At 44.1% G+C, this 16,486-nt stretch overlaps 1 protein-coding gene across 3 annotated transcripts in view; it reads left to right on the top strand.

Moving 5' to 3' along the window:
* The window catches only part of CHRM2 (cholinergic receptor muscarinic 2), a 175,559-nt gene that overhangs the window by 28,538 nt on the left and 130,535 nt on the right, over positions 1–16,486 (top strand). The gene's annotated exons all lie outside the window — the stretch shown is intronic.

Genomic DNA, 16,486 nt, shown 5'->3' with positions numbered 1-16,486 from the left:
AAGTTTGGGATCAGGGCGGTCTGATCCCTTATCAGGAAGATTACAGGACTGGAGATGGGGGAAAACAGGATGATGGAATGGGGACAATGCAGCCTGGCTGGTATTAAACACTTTTCAACTTCCTTGATCCCATTGCTAAGACTGTTCAGCCAGAACCAATTTGAGAATATTTGGAAGTAAGTGCTGGAGTTTGCTTCCTACTAGCAAATTTAGTTTGTGCATTTTAGGACCACTGCATTAAAAGCACTTCATGTCAGAAAAATTGTACTCATAGTTTGCCTGGCATTCTAAGCAAGGGCTCTTGAGTTCTAGATGAGCACAATTGAGGATGTAGTCCTATACATCCTTATATGAGACTAAGCCTCACCAAAGTCAGCTTCACTTGCTTCTGAGTAGACCTATTTAGGATTGTAGTATTTGTAGGAAAGGTCCATGCTAGCGTACATGTTTTGCATGCAGAAGATCCCGGGTCCAGTTCTTAGTACCATGAGTTACAGAAGGGCTGGGAAAGGCCTCAGTCCCAGTTCCCGAACAGCCACCTCCAGTTCAAATAGACAGCACAAGGGTAGGTGAACCAATGGTTAGAGTCACTCTAAGGCAGCTTGAGATGTTCCCAGTAGGAAAATCAGGTGCAGAATTCAGTGGAGTGGAGGAAGAGTAGCCAACCACAGGACATTGTGCTATCACTGCATTTTCAGAAAAATATAATTTGTGTAGTAGTGGGTTTCCCCCTTTCCCACCTTTGATCACTTTTTAAGCAAGCCAATTTTCCGTCCGGGTTGAATTTGCCCATGTAAGTAGTCTTGCTTGCGAAAGAAATAGGTAGAAGCCTAGGTTGAAGGGACCTCAGAGGTGATATACTCCAACCCCTGCTCAATGCAGGATCTGCAATGCAGGGTGTTACTACAGCATCCTTGACAGATGACCACCCAGCCTTTGCTTAGATAAGCAAAGGAGAGACCCACCACCTTTTAAGGCAGCTTTAGCGCTTCCTAATATTTAGCAGAAAGATTGTACAGGATGAGATTCACATGCCACTAATGGAGTTTAAGAGAAGATACCTCTCTGCGGGGGGGGGGGGGGGGGTGACAGTCAATAGGACCAGAGATGTATCATTGGAAGGAAGGAAGGGACAAAGTCTCTGGACCACTCTACAGGCTACAACCAAAATCTCCTCTTGTATGGATGACATTTATGTATGCCAAGTATACTTCTAAAGGGTGGATTGGCAAAGGCTTAGAGAAGCATAAGGACACTGGCACAGTGGTAAATTCTGAAGTGTAGCAATCCCCGTGACTGAGCTCCTGAACCCATGTCCCTTCTAAGATATTAGGACAAAAACAAACTTTTGCCTAAATGCTGACATGATGGTTTCAATGCTAAGGCAGTTTTATTTCTTCTTCCCCTGCTCCCACTTTGCCTAACATTCAGCCCGATGAAGAGTTGCAAGAAGCTCAAAAGGTTGCTTACTATTTTAGTTGGTCCTCATAAAGAGATCTTGGAATCTTTCAAAGCAACAGTGGTGGTTTAAACATGTAGCCATGCATGCTAGCGTACTCTACGTTTCCCTCTGTTTGGTGCATTTCACTTTGGGGGGTGAATGACTTGCTTTGGCATGCAGGGTGTTGGCGATTAGCAGCCCAAGAGACTTCGTCATTGTCTCTGCTCTTAAAGAAGTGGTGGCGCTTAGTCCCTGCCTGTCCGTAATCTACTGAACCACTGTGTGGTTTGGTGTGGGGAGCTTCTCAGGTTCTAAGAACAGGTATCTGGGGAAATTGCAGGCGGGAGTCTGGAAAGAGATGGAATTCTGTGTCTAGAGGAAACTTGACTCCTTTCTCCCATCCTACCTCATCTGCCTTTGTAATGCTCATTCCGTAGGATACTGCCCAGTATCCACTAAGACTGCTGGACCACCTAGCACAATATTATCTACACTGGCTGGCAGTGGTTTCCCAGGGGTCTTTTCCCAGACCTTTTTGGAACTGCCAGGGTTTGGACCAGGGACCTTCTGCATGCAAAGCTGATGTTCTGATACTGGGCTATGGCCCTTACCCACCCCAATATACAGTAGATCACCCGCCAGGGCTTCCTCAAGCATATGGTGCATGGGTATTGCTCCGTTCAGGTGAACAGCACTAGCTTGCAAGCATCCCACTTGCATACCAATTTTAAAGGCGCTTGCTCTGGGATAATAGGCTTGAGGACTGTAATCATGTGCTTCCTCTTATGATGCACCATCAGCACAGAGCTGAGGAGAGGGGGCAAAGGACTAGAGTGTCTTCCAGAGCAAGAAGGCATAGGCCAGGTCTCCCTCCTTGTGTTTGATTTCAGATTTAATTCAGCCAAGGAAATTATTTCTATTTCTTTTTTGGTTCCTTGCCAGTGAAGCATTGGTTAATGTTGAGCAGCTATGTCATTTGCAGGTTTCTCCCATATTTCCTTAAGAATGATTTCTTAGAGAGAGTCTTCTTGCCTAGAGTAAATTTCCTCTGCCCCAGTGTGCATGCAGTTTTGAAGGCATGTATCGTTTAAATGTGGTAGATGAAAATCCTTTAATCCTTTAATCCATGCCCATTCCGAGACCATGGGTGATCCAGTCCATTTCTCCTGATGCAAAGAGTTTTGTTTTTAAAAATTATCTTTGGTGAAATTTTGGGATGCTGAAGGAAAATGGCAAATGTTCCAACCAGGAATGTACTGTTCTGCTTGTCCACTCATCAGTAGCAGTACAGAGTTCACAATCTTGTCACAGAAAACTGACTCCTGGTTTTCAGCATCACAAGATTCCTTAATCTCATCAGCCTCGTATAGGTGTGTGTGTTGTTGTTGTTGTTGTTGTTGTTGTTGTTGTTGCATAGCTACTGCAAACTAATCTTACGTCTACCAATCGATCCCAATCTATCAGCCTTGAAGCTCTCACTGCAAACCACTCAGAGATCTCCCATCGATCTCCTACTACCCCCCTTGAAGATCTACTGCTGACCATTTGAAGACCTACCAGTAGGTCCCAGTTTCTACCATGTGGCCACTCCCACACTTAGGGAATTCTGCTATGGGGCAGTGTGACTGCCACCGGTTAGTATTTCATCCCCTGTCCCCTTCATGTTAGAGAAATCCTCCCACTTTTTCCACGCTGCAGCTGCTGTTGAGCAAACTGAAAACCTTCAGCACATTTGCAAGACGGGGGAGAAAAAAATAGTCCATTTGTTCCAAATGCCAAAGCAGCCCTCAGCCCAGGAAGCTGTTGTATGTGTTGGAAGAAGGAGTGGCTGGTTCTTAAAATAATAATGGGGGGGGGGGATGCTCCTCATCGCTGCAAAGAAGTTTTATTTATCCTCTGTTCGTCATCAGAAAGCTGGTTCCCTCTGAAGATGTCTTGAGGTCTGGGGGTGGGGGTAGCCCTCAAATTAAATGCTGCTGTGGAGCTTCCACCCCCCTCTCCCTGCTTAATGGGGAACCTGGTTGCAGTAAATCAAAGATTCACTCATTTGGAGCCTAATTAATCAGCATCCCACTGTAGTGAAACAACGCTTTCTTCCTAATGGAACCTTTGAAACTAGCATGTGGATCACAGCGAGGAGACATCAGGAGGGGAAAGCTCTTCACTGTGAAACACATTTTATTTATGTTTGGCTACTGTGGCTTTCAGCTTTATTCTGAAATGTTTCTGTTTGCCTCTCCCTTGGTCTTCTTCCTCCTTTTTTGCTGCTGAAACGCACAAAACTCCAAGCCCGTGGTCACAGTTCCTTTAATGTGCACTCACAGCGCTGGTTTTTTAAATCTGCATCCATGTGGCAGTTATCCAAAATGCATATGGATCCTGTGTTTCATTATAAAAGACCACCGTTTGATGCATTGCTTCTCAAACCAGTTTCACGTCAGCTGGAGCCCTCGAGCCATTCCTAATTCCTCCCTAGCCAAGGTGTGGACACCTTAGTATAGGGTCAAGACATGCCACCCTGTCAATGCCCCCTGGTCTGCATACCAACAGAAATGAATCTGACACTAATGAAGCTATGCTGATATTAACTGCTAGGGGAGAAGGCTGTGAAATGCACCGAAAACAAAAACTTTGATGTGTTCAAAAGCAGCAATGTGAACACACCCTAGGACATTGGGGTGTCTATGTATTTTGGGGCAGACTTCAATCACTTTCTGATTCCCTCAATAATAAGCAGGTGGAAAAGAGAGAGAGAAGTTTGGTATGTGAGTGAGTATTTATTGGCCAATGTGATGCAGATTTGCATCAGAAATAGTTTTTTTTTGTTTGTTTACAGCTTGGCATGCAAAAACTGCAGGCAGCTTAAAATCTCTCTCTCTCTCTTTCTCTCTGCATGCATAGTAAAACTGCATCCAACCCCTCTCTCAAATAATAAGAGGCCTTTGGGGGGGGGGAATACAATTGGTTTCCTTTTTAATTTCACCCTTTGAGGAGACACAACAGAAGCATCTGAGACTTTTGGAGACACTCGTCCTCATCTGGGTAAAGGAGGTTTTCCAAATAAAACTTGCTTCTGCTGTGCAACGCTCAATGTACCGAGACAGCTCAAAGACACAGGATAAGGCAGAAATCCAGATAGCAGATAAGAAGGGCATCATTTTGGCTGCTAATGAAACACACCTTGATGGTTGCATAGGGAGAAATGGGCAGCCGTTCTGTTTCTCCAGCTTTCCCACGGGAGAACATTCAAAACTGCAAGTGAAACATGGCACTGCTGCAACGGACAGCCAAAGCCTCCTGCTAGAGGAATATAACAAAGCGGGACCCGCAACAAAAGGTGGCAGAAAATCTTTGGAAAATCATAGGAGTGGTCTTGTTTGGGGTTGCAACTAGCCACCTATGCCTTCAGTGTGGTGTGGTGGTCAGAGGGATGGACTAGGGCCTGGGAGACCAGGGTTCAAATACCCACATGGCTATGGTGAAGCCCACTGGGCCAGTCACTGCCTCTCAGTCTAACCAGCCTGGTAGGGTTGTTGCAGGGATTAAACAAGGAGGGACAGAACCATGTACACCGTCTTAAGCTCTTTGGAGAAAAGGTGGGGGTATAAATGAAAGAAAGCAATCTTATAAGCAACCCCACCAACCTTAGTTTGCACCCACCTGCTTGATTTCTTGCTTACTGCCAGTTGAGGTGGCTCTGGCTCCACCTACTGTGGGCCTGTCCGTTAAAGTTGCTGCAAGGGGATTCCTTGATTTGGACCTTGTATAGAGTACAAAATGAATTTGCTTTCCACCACAATAAAGATTTTCATAGCTTTACTGGAAACAGTCTCAAGATGGTTACAAATAAACTTTGCAAAATACAAAATAGCTCATTGCTCTTAAACAAGCAATGTGGTCCCATCTTCTTTTTAGTCCTTGGTGCAGTTCAATAAACTTTCCTCTTTCTGATCCCAGAGGGAGGTGCTATGCTTGTTCATCACTCCGGTTTCACTTTCCTGAAGAGAGAGTACAGCTCCGGTTTCCCGTGATGAGTCATCAGTTAATCTAAAGACTAAAATGGAAATATCCAGCCGCATTCGCCAGAGACAAACCTCTTGCCTGATGGACACCTCTCTGCATGGCATTTTAAATTCAAACATTGAAACAATTACATTTTATGCATATTAAATTAATACCTTTAGCACCCCCACCCTACCTGTCCCAAAAGGCACCAGCCAGCACTGATTATAAGCTGTTCAGGGTTCAGACAGGCCAAATCCTTTTCCGCCCCCACTCCCTCCTTCAGTTTTATATCATGCATTTGCAATGGACATAGCGTTCCATTGCTTCTCGACCAAATATGCTTAATCTTCACTGGGCTGCTCTGCGGTGGGTGGAAGATTCCTCCTTGTTTTTGTGTGTGTTTTTTACTGTAAAGGTAAAGGTACCCCTGCCCGTACGGGCCAGTCTTGACAGACTCTAGGGTTGTGCGCCCATCTCACTCAAAAAGTACTGTACTGTACTGCTTCAAAAAAGCCAGCATTCCCTGAACATGCTGATTTCTCCTTATTAGTTCTCAGTGGCCCCGTTTTATCTCCAGTCCTGTCGGCACTGAGTCTGCTATTAGTGGGGAGCATGATGTAACGATGCAGGTCCCTTGCTCTTCTTTTATGGAGCTACGTATCCCACGATCTCTTCCTCCTTAAGTACCTGAATGCCTCCATCTCATGGTTTATGGCGACATCGCTCCCCTTCCTTTCAATGACACATCTACAACCTTTGGGCTTGCTGTTCCGAGAACATCAGCTTCACTATCCTTTCGGTTACGATGACTGCATTCTGGCTTTTAGTGCTCTTGCTCCCCGTAAGTGCCCCATGGGCTTTAGCAGCCCGGTGAGATTGGATTACCTAGGCCACTCTGCAAGTGTCATTTCGGGGAAGCGACTTCTATTCTGCAGTGTGTGCAGGGCTAATGGGAATGTCTGCTTTGCAATCCCCGAGGGTAGCGGATGCTCTACAAATGCCAGTTCTAGGTTCTGGGGTTCTCTTGTACAAGATGCTCTCTGCCCTCCCTGTGTGTGCTCACATTCTCCTCCTCGCCACTCTTGTGACTTCCACTCCACTTGCCTTCCCTTTTGGACCCCATTCCAAGAGCAACCCAATGGGATGTTTATTGCTGTTAAGGGCCCCAAATCAAGGGTCGCTCACCTTTGCAGGCCCACCGGCTCATCTGGATTTCTGAGAGAGTGCCATGGGTCACTTTTTACCATTGCCCCCGCTTTTCATAGGGGCTGAGGGAAGGGACCAAAGCTCAACGGAAGAGCACTTAGAATGCCCCACGGAGGACCTTAAGGTCCATAAATAGCAACAACCTAGAGGTCCCGGGCACTAAGGAAGTTAGATTAGCCTCAACCAGAGCCAGGGCTTTTTAAACACTGGTTCTGGCCTGGTGGAACGCTCTGTCTCATGAGACCAGGGCCCTGCAGGATCTGATTTCTTTCCGCAGGGCCTGTAAGACAGAGTTGTTCTGCCTGGCCTCCCTCTTTTTCTCCCTCTTTTTCTTTTTTCCTTTCTCCTCCTGTGATGAGGCTGCATTTTAATGTTTTAATTTAATCTTGTCTTTAAGTTGTATTCATTCAACTTGTTTTTCTTATTGGTTGTTAGCTGCCCTGAGTCCGGCCTTGGCTGGGGAGGGCGGGGTATAAATAAAATGTATTACTATTATTAATCATAGAATTGTAGAGTTGGAGGGTCCCTGAGTATCATCTAGTCCAACCCCCTGCAATGCAGGAATATGCAGCTGACCCATACAGGGATCGAACCTGCAACCTTGGCTTTATCAGCATCACGCTCTAACCAACTGAGCTATTTTGCATGTGGAACACATTCCAGGTTCAATCCCTGGCATCTCCAGATAGAGCTAGGACTGATCCTGGCCTGAAACCCTGGAGTCGATGATGGCAATAAATGGACCAGTGGTCTGACTCTGTATAACTTCTTGTGCTCCTCTGTTGACGCTAATTTTTTAGTCCTTGCTTGGATTTGGGAATCGATTTAACATTGGAATTGCTGTGATTTTCACAATTTCGTCTATATTTTTCAGCTGCTTTGAGTGAGGCCTTTGGAGGGCATAATGCGCGCACACACTTGTACCACCTCTCCAAGGGTAGAGGACTAAGCTTGTGGGAGACTACAGCTCCTCCCGTCACTCACCTGGAGAGCAAGTGAACAGGCAGCAACAAGGAGAAGGAGCAGCAGGAGGCTCTGGATGCTAGTATAGGACCCTCTACCAAGTAGCAGTTCTTGGCAGGGGCCCAACAATGCCGACTTCTGATGCCGGCTCTGATTCTTCTATCTAGAGATGTGCTGCTTTGCACAGGCCGGTCCTTTGTCCAAGTGAGGTTGGTGAGGACAAGCACCGCCACTTTCTCAGAGCTAGTGCCCACATTACAGAATGTGAATCCTGGCCATATCTGCTTGGCTTCTTCCCTTCCCTCTTTGACAGGTGAAAAATGTCTCTTGGGATGACATGGGACCAGGCCATGTTTTTAGCTCATCACAGATGTATTTATGGTAGTTTTAGTCCAGCTGGATCTTTCTGCTTCTAGGATTGTTTATGTGTGGGGGTTTTTAAAATACAAATAAAATAAAATTATGCTGTTTAATGTTGCGTGCCTCTCCGGGTGCCATTTGGCAGAGAGATAGGTCTATAAATATCTGAAATAAATTAGTGGCTGGCGTGTAATTGCAAAGAGCATTGAGTTGCGAGTGATCCAGGAAGCCCATATTTCAAACTTCACCCAGTCCTTGAACTCAGTAGTCTGCCTTAGATAAGCCAACAGCTCAGAACTCTTTACTCATTAACTCCATTTGCAGGACATAAACACTGGCCTGCTGCACAGAGTTGTTGTAAGGAATCCTGAGATGTGGAACATTTGAACTATGACTCTAGCTATCTATTTATAAATCACCTTTTGCTAACAATTCCACACGCCAATGATACCCTGATATGGCAGTAAGTAAAAACAACACGGAACTGATGGGTTGTATCCACAGTTCTTCTAGACCAGGCTTCCTCAACCGCATCCCTCCAGATGTTCTGAGGCTACAATTCCCATCATCCCTGACCACTGGTCCTGCTAGCTAGGGATCATGGGAGTTGGAGGCCAAAAACATCTGGAGGGCCGAGGTTGAGGAAGCCTGTTCTAGACCCATTGAAGTTAGTGGATATGGCTCTAACTTAGTTTCATTAACTTAAATGAAGGTCTACTCTGAGTAAAGCCAGCATTGGAAACAATCCAATGTTTTTATGTAGCAACACCCAAAGTTGTTATAGAATTTAAGGCTGCCGCCCACTGAATGACACTTCACACTATTGATTACATGACTTTTAGTTGATGGATTTAAACAGATAGTTCAATTGACATACATTACTATATGGGTAAAAGCAATATTTCTGAAATAAGAAGTGTTCAAGGCTGCTGCCCTATTCATACTTATATAGGAATAAGTCCCATTGAACTCCATGATGCTTATTTCTGAGCATACATGTATAGGATAGGACTGTAAATGATATATTCATGAGTCAGGAAGGTATACTTTAGAAGAAATATTCTTTGTCAGAAAAAGTGCTGGGGGAGATCACTATCTGCAGTTTTTAAAAGCACTTTCACCAAAAGAGGGTGTGTGTGTATTCAAACCTGCTGCCCAATTAGCAAGGGACACCACTGTCAATTAAAAGTTTTTAACTGATTGATGTGATTGATCAGTTGAATGAACATTGCAGCCCTAATGTAATTATTTAATACATAGATAAAAATTTATACTCCAATAAGCAAGTGGATAAGGTTGCAGTTGGACTGTAAGACTGCAATCCTATATGCACTGACTAGAGAACAAAGGAGATTTACTCTCAAGTCAAATTGAGTAAAATCTCAGTTGGATTTTCTTCCGAGCAGATATGTGTAGGATTTATTTGTTTTTATTGACCTGTAGAAGTCTTTATATACTGTCCTCTCATAAAATATCGGGTAAGTGTCTAGCAACACAAAAACATTTTTCAAAAAACCATTAAAAACAGTACCAAAAAATCATTAAAATGACTGGCTCCTCAAGAAAAAAATTAAACAACTGCATAAGTCTGCCACCATAAAGTCTTCAAGAGACGCCTGGAAGTCTAAAGCAAGGATGCCTGCTCAATCTCTGACGGAAGAGTCGTCCACAGTATGGTACCAGTGACACTAAATAGCAGACTTCTGGTTGAAGCCAGTTGACTCGGCTGGGATATAAGGGTTCAGGCAGGTAATCTGGGCCCAAGTTGTTCAGGTGTGCTGCTTCAAATGTGGCCTAGTAGTCTAAGGGCAGCCAGTGCAGATGTTTTAACAGAGCTGCTGAACATCTGTCCCCATCAACTGCTGGAGCCTCCAGGCCATGTCCAGGGGCAGCCTCACATAGAGTGCATTACAGTAATTCAGCTACAAGGTTACCACTGTGTGGACTACAGAGGCCAGGTCCTCATGATCCTTATAAGGCCATTCCTAGCCACAGAGGTCACTTGGGCCTCTAATGACAGATGGGTCCAGGAGTACACACCAGCTATGTGCATGCTCCATTAGAGGGAGTGCAACCCCACTGAGAAAAGCCAACTGGCCTATCTTCTGGACACAAGAACCACCTACCCAGAGAGCCCTCATCTTCCCAGGATTCAAACTCAGTTTATTGGCCCTCACTCATTCCCCAGCATTAGAGCTTCAGCTCAACAGCTTCTGTTGACCATGCTTGCCATGTTGCACTCAGGGCAGGATTTTGGCAGGGCGACATCCAGGACGTAGCTCAGCAGAAGGTTGGTTTATTGTATATTGAAGTGAAGTGAGACACACTGCTGCTGAAAAAGATAAGCCAATGCAAGGCCATTTAAAAATCTGGAGTCTAAATTGCCATAAGCACACCACTGATTTCAGTGTGTATGTTTGTGTGAGTGTGAGAGAGAGATTTGCAAGGAAGTCAGTCATTTCAGGAGACAATAAGAGGTGGTAACCTTCCCATTCTGCCAGTCCATACATTTTGAGTGTCACTTTTTCATAACCAGATAGCCACATTCTGTGCACATGGGTTGTTAAGCTGTCAAAAACAGGGAAGTCCAGATGTACTTTCCCAAATTTCTCTGGAACTGTAAGCATCAATCGGGCGTTGTGATTTTTGTACCTGATGTTTTCTGGGCAAATTTGTAGCCACCCCAACCATAAATACCTATGCACATAACAGCTCATTCTATAGTGCATAGGGATAATGGGAATGACAGCTCAAAACATCTGGAGGCATCGGGTTAGGGAAGGCTTGCTTGATGACGCCTAGGTTGCCCAGGTGTGCTGTATTGGTAGATCTCCTGCAACTAATTGGTTTTCTAGAATAAATGCACCTCAAACCCCTTTGATTGGTACAGGTAATAGAATCATAGAATTGCAGAGTTGGAAAGGTTCATTCTAGTCCAGCCCCCTGCAATGCAGGAATCTCAACTGAAGCATCCATGAAAGATGGCTGTCCATCTTTAAAAACCTCCAAAAAGTAGAAATCTGCGAGCATAACTACTGTTCATCAGAATTTGTAATTATGGGAATGCATTTACTACCCTTAGATAAATCACCTTATATTCTATAAGAGCTTTTCAAGAACATCAACCTCCTTTGGCAACTGCTGTTCATTCTTGCACATCCGTTCCCTTTCAATGAACTTGACCACTGAGTTCTTTTTTTATCCCTCTGACTCATTTTTTTTCCAGCTTTGTGTTTCCTTTGCTTTTTTCCCCCTTTAAAAATGCCTGACGGGAACCTCTTAATGCTATTGATTAATCCCAAGCACGTTAGCTTGACTGAAGTCACCCACCAAAACATTTTTATCTTCCTTTATATGATGACCTACATATGCAGTATTCATGTGTGTGTGTGTGTGTGAGAGAGAGAGAGAGAGAGAGAGAGAGAGAGAGAGAGAAAACACACACACACACACACGTGCACTGTTACCAAAGAGCTCAGCTACAAATGATATGAAAGCTGGGTCTTAAGATCTTCCCCCTGCATGTATATACCTGCTAGGAATGTTTTCTTTTGATTGTGAGATGGAGAAAAAAGTAGACTCCAAATGGACAATGGTTTCCAGTAGGGGTGAATGGCTTTCCTCAAAGAATTATGGGAGCTGTAGTTTGTTAAGCGTCCTGAGAGTTGTTTGGTGGCCCCTATTCAAGGGCTGCCATATGTCTGGATTTTCCCAGATGTTATTGGGATTCCAAAGGCAGAAATGCTCAACAACTTTAGGGGTTTCCTTAAAAAAAAAAAAAGTTCAACAAATTTCAGGGCATCCTGATTTATACTTTCAGAAATATGGCAACCCTGCCTTATTCCCTTCCCAGAGCTACAGTTCTCAGAATTCCCTGTGAAGAAGGCTTGACTGTTAAACCACTCAAAGTTCTGTAGCTCTGAGAGGGGGTCTGAGGTGGTCTAACAACTCTCAGCGCCCTAACCACAGCTCCCATAATTCTTTTGGGTGAGCCATGACTGTTCAAAGTGGCATGACACTGCTTTAAATGTATGGCTTGAACGTAGCTAGAGACAACCCTAATCTAGATAATCCTATGCTCTGACACAATGTAAATCAGATACTTACCTCCTTATGACACCCCTCATCTGATATTTAATTGTTCTGTGGGTTTCCTCTTCTTGAAATTCTACTCTTCCCCAATTTCAGTTTAACTACATAGGAAATGTTTTACCATTCAGTACCACCTATCAGGGAAAAAAAAAAGATGGAAAACCACACAGGTGCAGAATACCTGACTATTCTCAAGCAGAAAATATCTCTGAAAGCACAGCATGAGATATAATGATATAATATCAATCCCACATTCCACATTTTCACAGATGGAATTATTTCCTTAGATTTATTTTGCTTGAGATTACTAAAATATCAGTTTTGCATCTGAAATGGTTTCCCACTTTGGCTTCTTTTTGCGTTCAATCCAGAACTGCAGCATATACATTTTGTCCTTTTACTGATGCGCCCATGTCCTGCTTCCCATTGTGAGGTAAAATACCTCATGAAAGCAACCTCAGCATTAGTATGCAGAATCTCATTGAGATCATCTCTCTTTTTGGGGGGGTGGCAGTGGCAGGGGGGTGTATTATCAATGCACATAACTACAAATATATGTTGGTAATAGGAAAATACGTGAATTGAAATCTGTGGCAAATGGTGGGCCCAGCACTCTATATGCCATTATGTGTGACTCTATTTTTAAAAAAGAATTGGTTACTTTATACAGTGGTGCCCCGCAAGACGAATGCCTCGCAAGACGGAAAACCCGCTAGACGAAAGGGTTTTCCGTTTTTCGATGCGCTTCGCAGGACGAATTTCCCTATGGGCTTGCTTCGCAAGACGAAAATGTCTTGCGAGTCTTGATATTTTTTTCCGCTCCCCACCCCCTTTTTCTAAGCCGCTAAGCCGCTAATAGCCTTTTAGCAGCTAATCTGCTAATCCCTTAAGCCTTTAATAGCCGCTAATAGCCGCTAAACCGCTAATAGCGCTAATCCGCTAATGGGGTTGCTTCGCAAGACGAAAAAAACCGCTAGATGAAGAGACTCGCGGAACGAATTAATTTCGTCTTGCGAGGCACCACTGTAATTGGTTACTAGAAGCAATTTCAGCAAGTAACCGAATAAAGAAAAAATGGACACACACAACCAAGTAATTTGGAAACCCATAACCCAGAGAGCAATTCACAGGAGGAGAATTCAGGAAGCATCCAGGAAGTCTGATCCAGCAACAAATCATTGAAGCATAGTGTAGTAAGGGACCCCATGGGTCATCTATTCCACCCCCCTGTAATGCAGGAATCTGCACCCAAATTGGCATTGTTATAAGAAAAAAACCCTGCCCTTTTCCCCTTATGGGGTATTCAAGAGCCTGTATAGAGTGGGTCCCCTATTGGTAGGAGAAGATAACAGAGGCCAGCCAGAGTATATTGAGAAGCAAAGCAGCTAGAAAGCCTGATCTTTATTAATTGTTGCAACAGGGTCCCCACTCACCACACGCAGAAGGGAGGAGGAACCCAGAACCATGGTGTGCAAGCCCTTTATATAACTTTTGAAGTTGTCCACCCCCCAAAAAACATCAAACATACATCACAGAAGGAGGTGGTCTGCATTAGAAGATCCTGTTTGCCAGGATACCTGATAATGTTCACTGACTGCATTATCTGGGCAGCCTGGCCATTCTTTTGTGTTGGTTAATACTTTAGTTCCTGAATGCAGGTCACAGGCTCACCCTATTCATACACAAATACGCCCTTAAGAGAGGATTTGTAAGCAAAAGGACAAAGGGAAGGCTTTCCCCATTTCCACCCTCCTTTCAGAGAAAGGAGGTCAATTTGGGAGAGTCAAAATGGCTTCAGGATTGCTCTCCTGTACTATTTCAGATATGTGGTTTATATACTTACGTAGGTGTTTGCCTTGTACATTTATGGACATTTATTTTATATTTGAGACCTTAGAATTCTTATAACAGCATTATCAGTACCACACTATCCAACTGAGCTAACCGATGCTATTCTTACATTCTTAGATGTGGCTTAGGAAAGGGTGTGGCCTGAGGAGATTTCTGAGGGCCAGAGATGGAGAGAGAGAGATGTCTGGACAGCTGTATTTGCCTGGTGGACTTGAGGTCTCTGATCCTCTTGCTACAGAAGAATAAGTTGACTGAAGCAAAATGAATTGGGTAGCAGAGCTGAGTAATGAGAAATGTGTTGGTTAATGTCTGCCTCTCTTTATAACCTCCTGGGCATCCCTGAGAGAACTAGGAATCACCTGAGCTCTTTACTAATTCTGCAAGGAGTTCAAAGGGTGAGACCCTACCATGGAAACAAACATAAAAAGAGATTCCAAAAATGGCGGGCTGGTTGCTTCACAATTGGAGCCAGTGCAGGATCATTCTGCTTCTATTCACAACTGGGTTAGGCAAGAGCAGGATTAGTCGTTCTTAGGACCTCGAAACGTGTAAAAGGACAGTGTAAAACATTTAAAGAATCCCACAGAACAAGTTTATTGCCGTGTTATTTGCAGCACAATAACTCATTTTAATTACAAGACCTTCGGAGTATTAAAAAAAAAGTCAATATATTGGTATGCTTCCTGAATCTCAAGTTTTCCCACCATTGTTAGCTAGCATGAAATATTAGTTCCTCCTTCTTCTTTGTTATTCATTTGTTTTGACAGGTCTTAAGGGCCAATCTATTAAAGTCTGAATCACCAAAACATAGGGGGAATGAAATAGCTGTGATAACCCTGGCCCCCATATTTTGGGGGCCACCATGTCTAGCAATGACAGCCATAAGCAGCCATAAACAGCATCTCCCATCGACTTTGCAAGCAGGATCCCAACCTCCTCCCTTCCTAGAAAATGTCAAGGAGCGAGGAGAAATCAGAGGGCTTCACACTGCCAGTATCACAGAGAAAGGAAGGAGAAACAGGCTGCTGCCACTAAAATGACGGCAAAGCAACAACAGAAAGTAAATCACTGTCACCACCATCACCACAAAGAGGAGGAGAGTCAGGGGGAAACATCAAGGCAATGGGCTGTCAGGGGAAACATCAAGGCAAAGGCTGTGATTTGCCCCCAACACCTCCTCCTATGAAGGGTGCTGCCGATTCACACACTAATCCTGATTTTGGGGTGTATCACCTGTGACTTGGAATGGCATCTTCTTCTTTGGCAATCACTCATAGATGAATAAGATTGTCTTCCATAAACACGGTTTTAAAAGTGAGACTGTGAGTGATTGCGGAGGCTAATTCTGGATCCACACATCTTTCCACAGTGGAGACATAGGTTTCTGGGTGGGAGTTGATCACGGTGTGGATTTGCCAAATGTGTCTTCCTCTTAGCACGTTTCTCCCTTTCATCCTGAGTTTGAGCCTCTTCGAAACCCATGATACCTTTAGGTTTCCCTGTGAATGTCCTGGTCCTCAAACACTCTGCACTTCAATCGGAAGAAAGCTGCACTCACAGAGCTCAGGTGATGCTGGAGTTCGGCATCACTGTCGGCCCTAGTGGAAAGATAACTGCCCAGGTAGGAGAAGTGGTCAACATTTTCCAATGTTACACCATTGATTGGATTTGTGGTGCTGCAGAGGGGTTGTTTTGTGCTTGAATGGCATGACAAGCTGGTCCATGGCATCATGTCGGTAGTGAGATGGCTGTCTGCAGATGCATGGGGAGCATCATTGTGCAAAGCTGTCTCGCAGCACATAGTGTGGTCCAGAAGTTTCATGGCAAGACTGCATTGAGGGGCTGCTCATTTCTGTTGAAACTTGAGAGACTCTTTGCTTCAGGAGGCTGGAGTCAGTGCTGTTATTTTGTTCTATCCCAGACCATGATTATTTCCTGGGAGCTATTAAGACTCTCACCTGTTCACTGCTTCTACGGGCTGAACGTCTAATGTTGCAAACAATTAAGTAGACCTCTGTAGTAGTTTGCATCCCAAAGTCACTAATTCCATTGAAATGTGTCTTTTTATAATGTTGCTGCAATTAATCTTGCAGTTTTGCTTTGTTGTCCCTGGGAGTTTAAGGTGAAGGGTGGGCAATAAACAGTTGCAATTCAACGTAACTAGAATAAGTTAGCTCCTAAGGCACCACACAAACACTCCAAGGTGGCTTTAACTCTTGTCAAAATTCTTGTCACCATGCTGAAAACTGAGATGACACCCTTTCTGGTATCGGAAAGGTGATCCCTGAAGAGCCAATCTAAACCCATCCTTGCAGACTTTTCAAATGAAGTGTACAACTTTTATTTACCCAGACTTTTAATTAGTTCTCCTGCTTTAATATCTTTGTCCTTCCCATATTGCAAGTTTTATTGCTTCCCCATTGTGATAACAATTATCTTCTCCCCCTTTTGTTGGTGTTGCTGTAACGTCCTCTAATGTTGTTAATTGTTTTGTTTTTTTATTGTGCTTTTAAAATTTTATGTGGTTATATTGGGCTATGTGCCTTTCGGCAGATGGGTAGAAGATAC

This window comes from Podarcis tiliguerta, assembly GCF_965153285.1.
Source record: "Podarcis tiliguerta genome assembly, chromosome: 10".
Lineage (NCBI taxonomy): Eukaryota > Metazoa > Chordata > Lepidosauria > Squamata > Lacertidae > Podarcis > Podarcis tiliguerta.
Note: the sequence above shows the minus strand (reverse complement) of the source record. Positions and strands in the feature narration are given on the sequence as shown.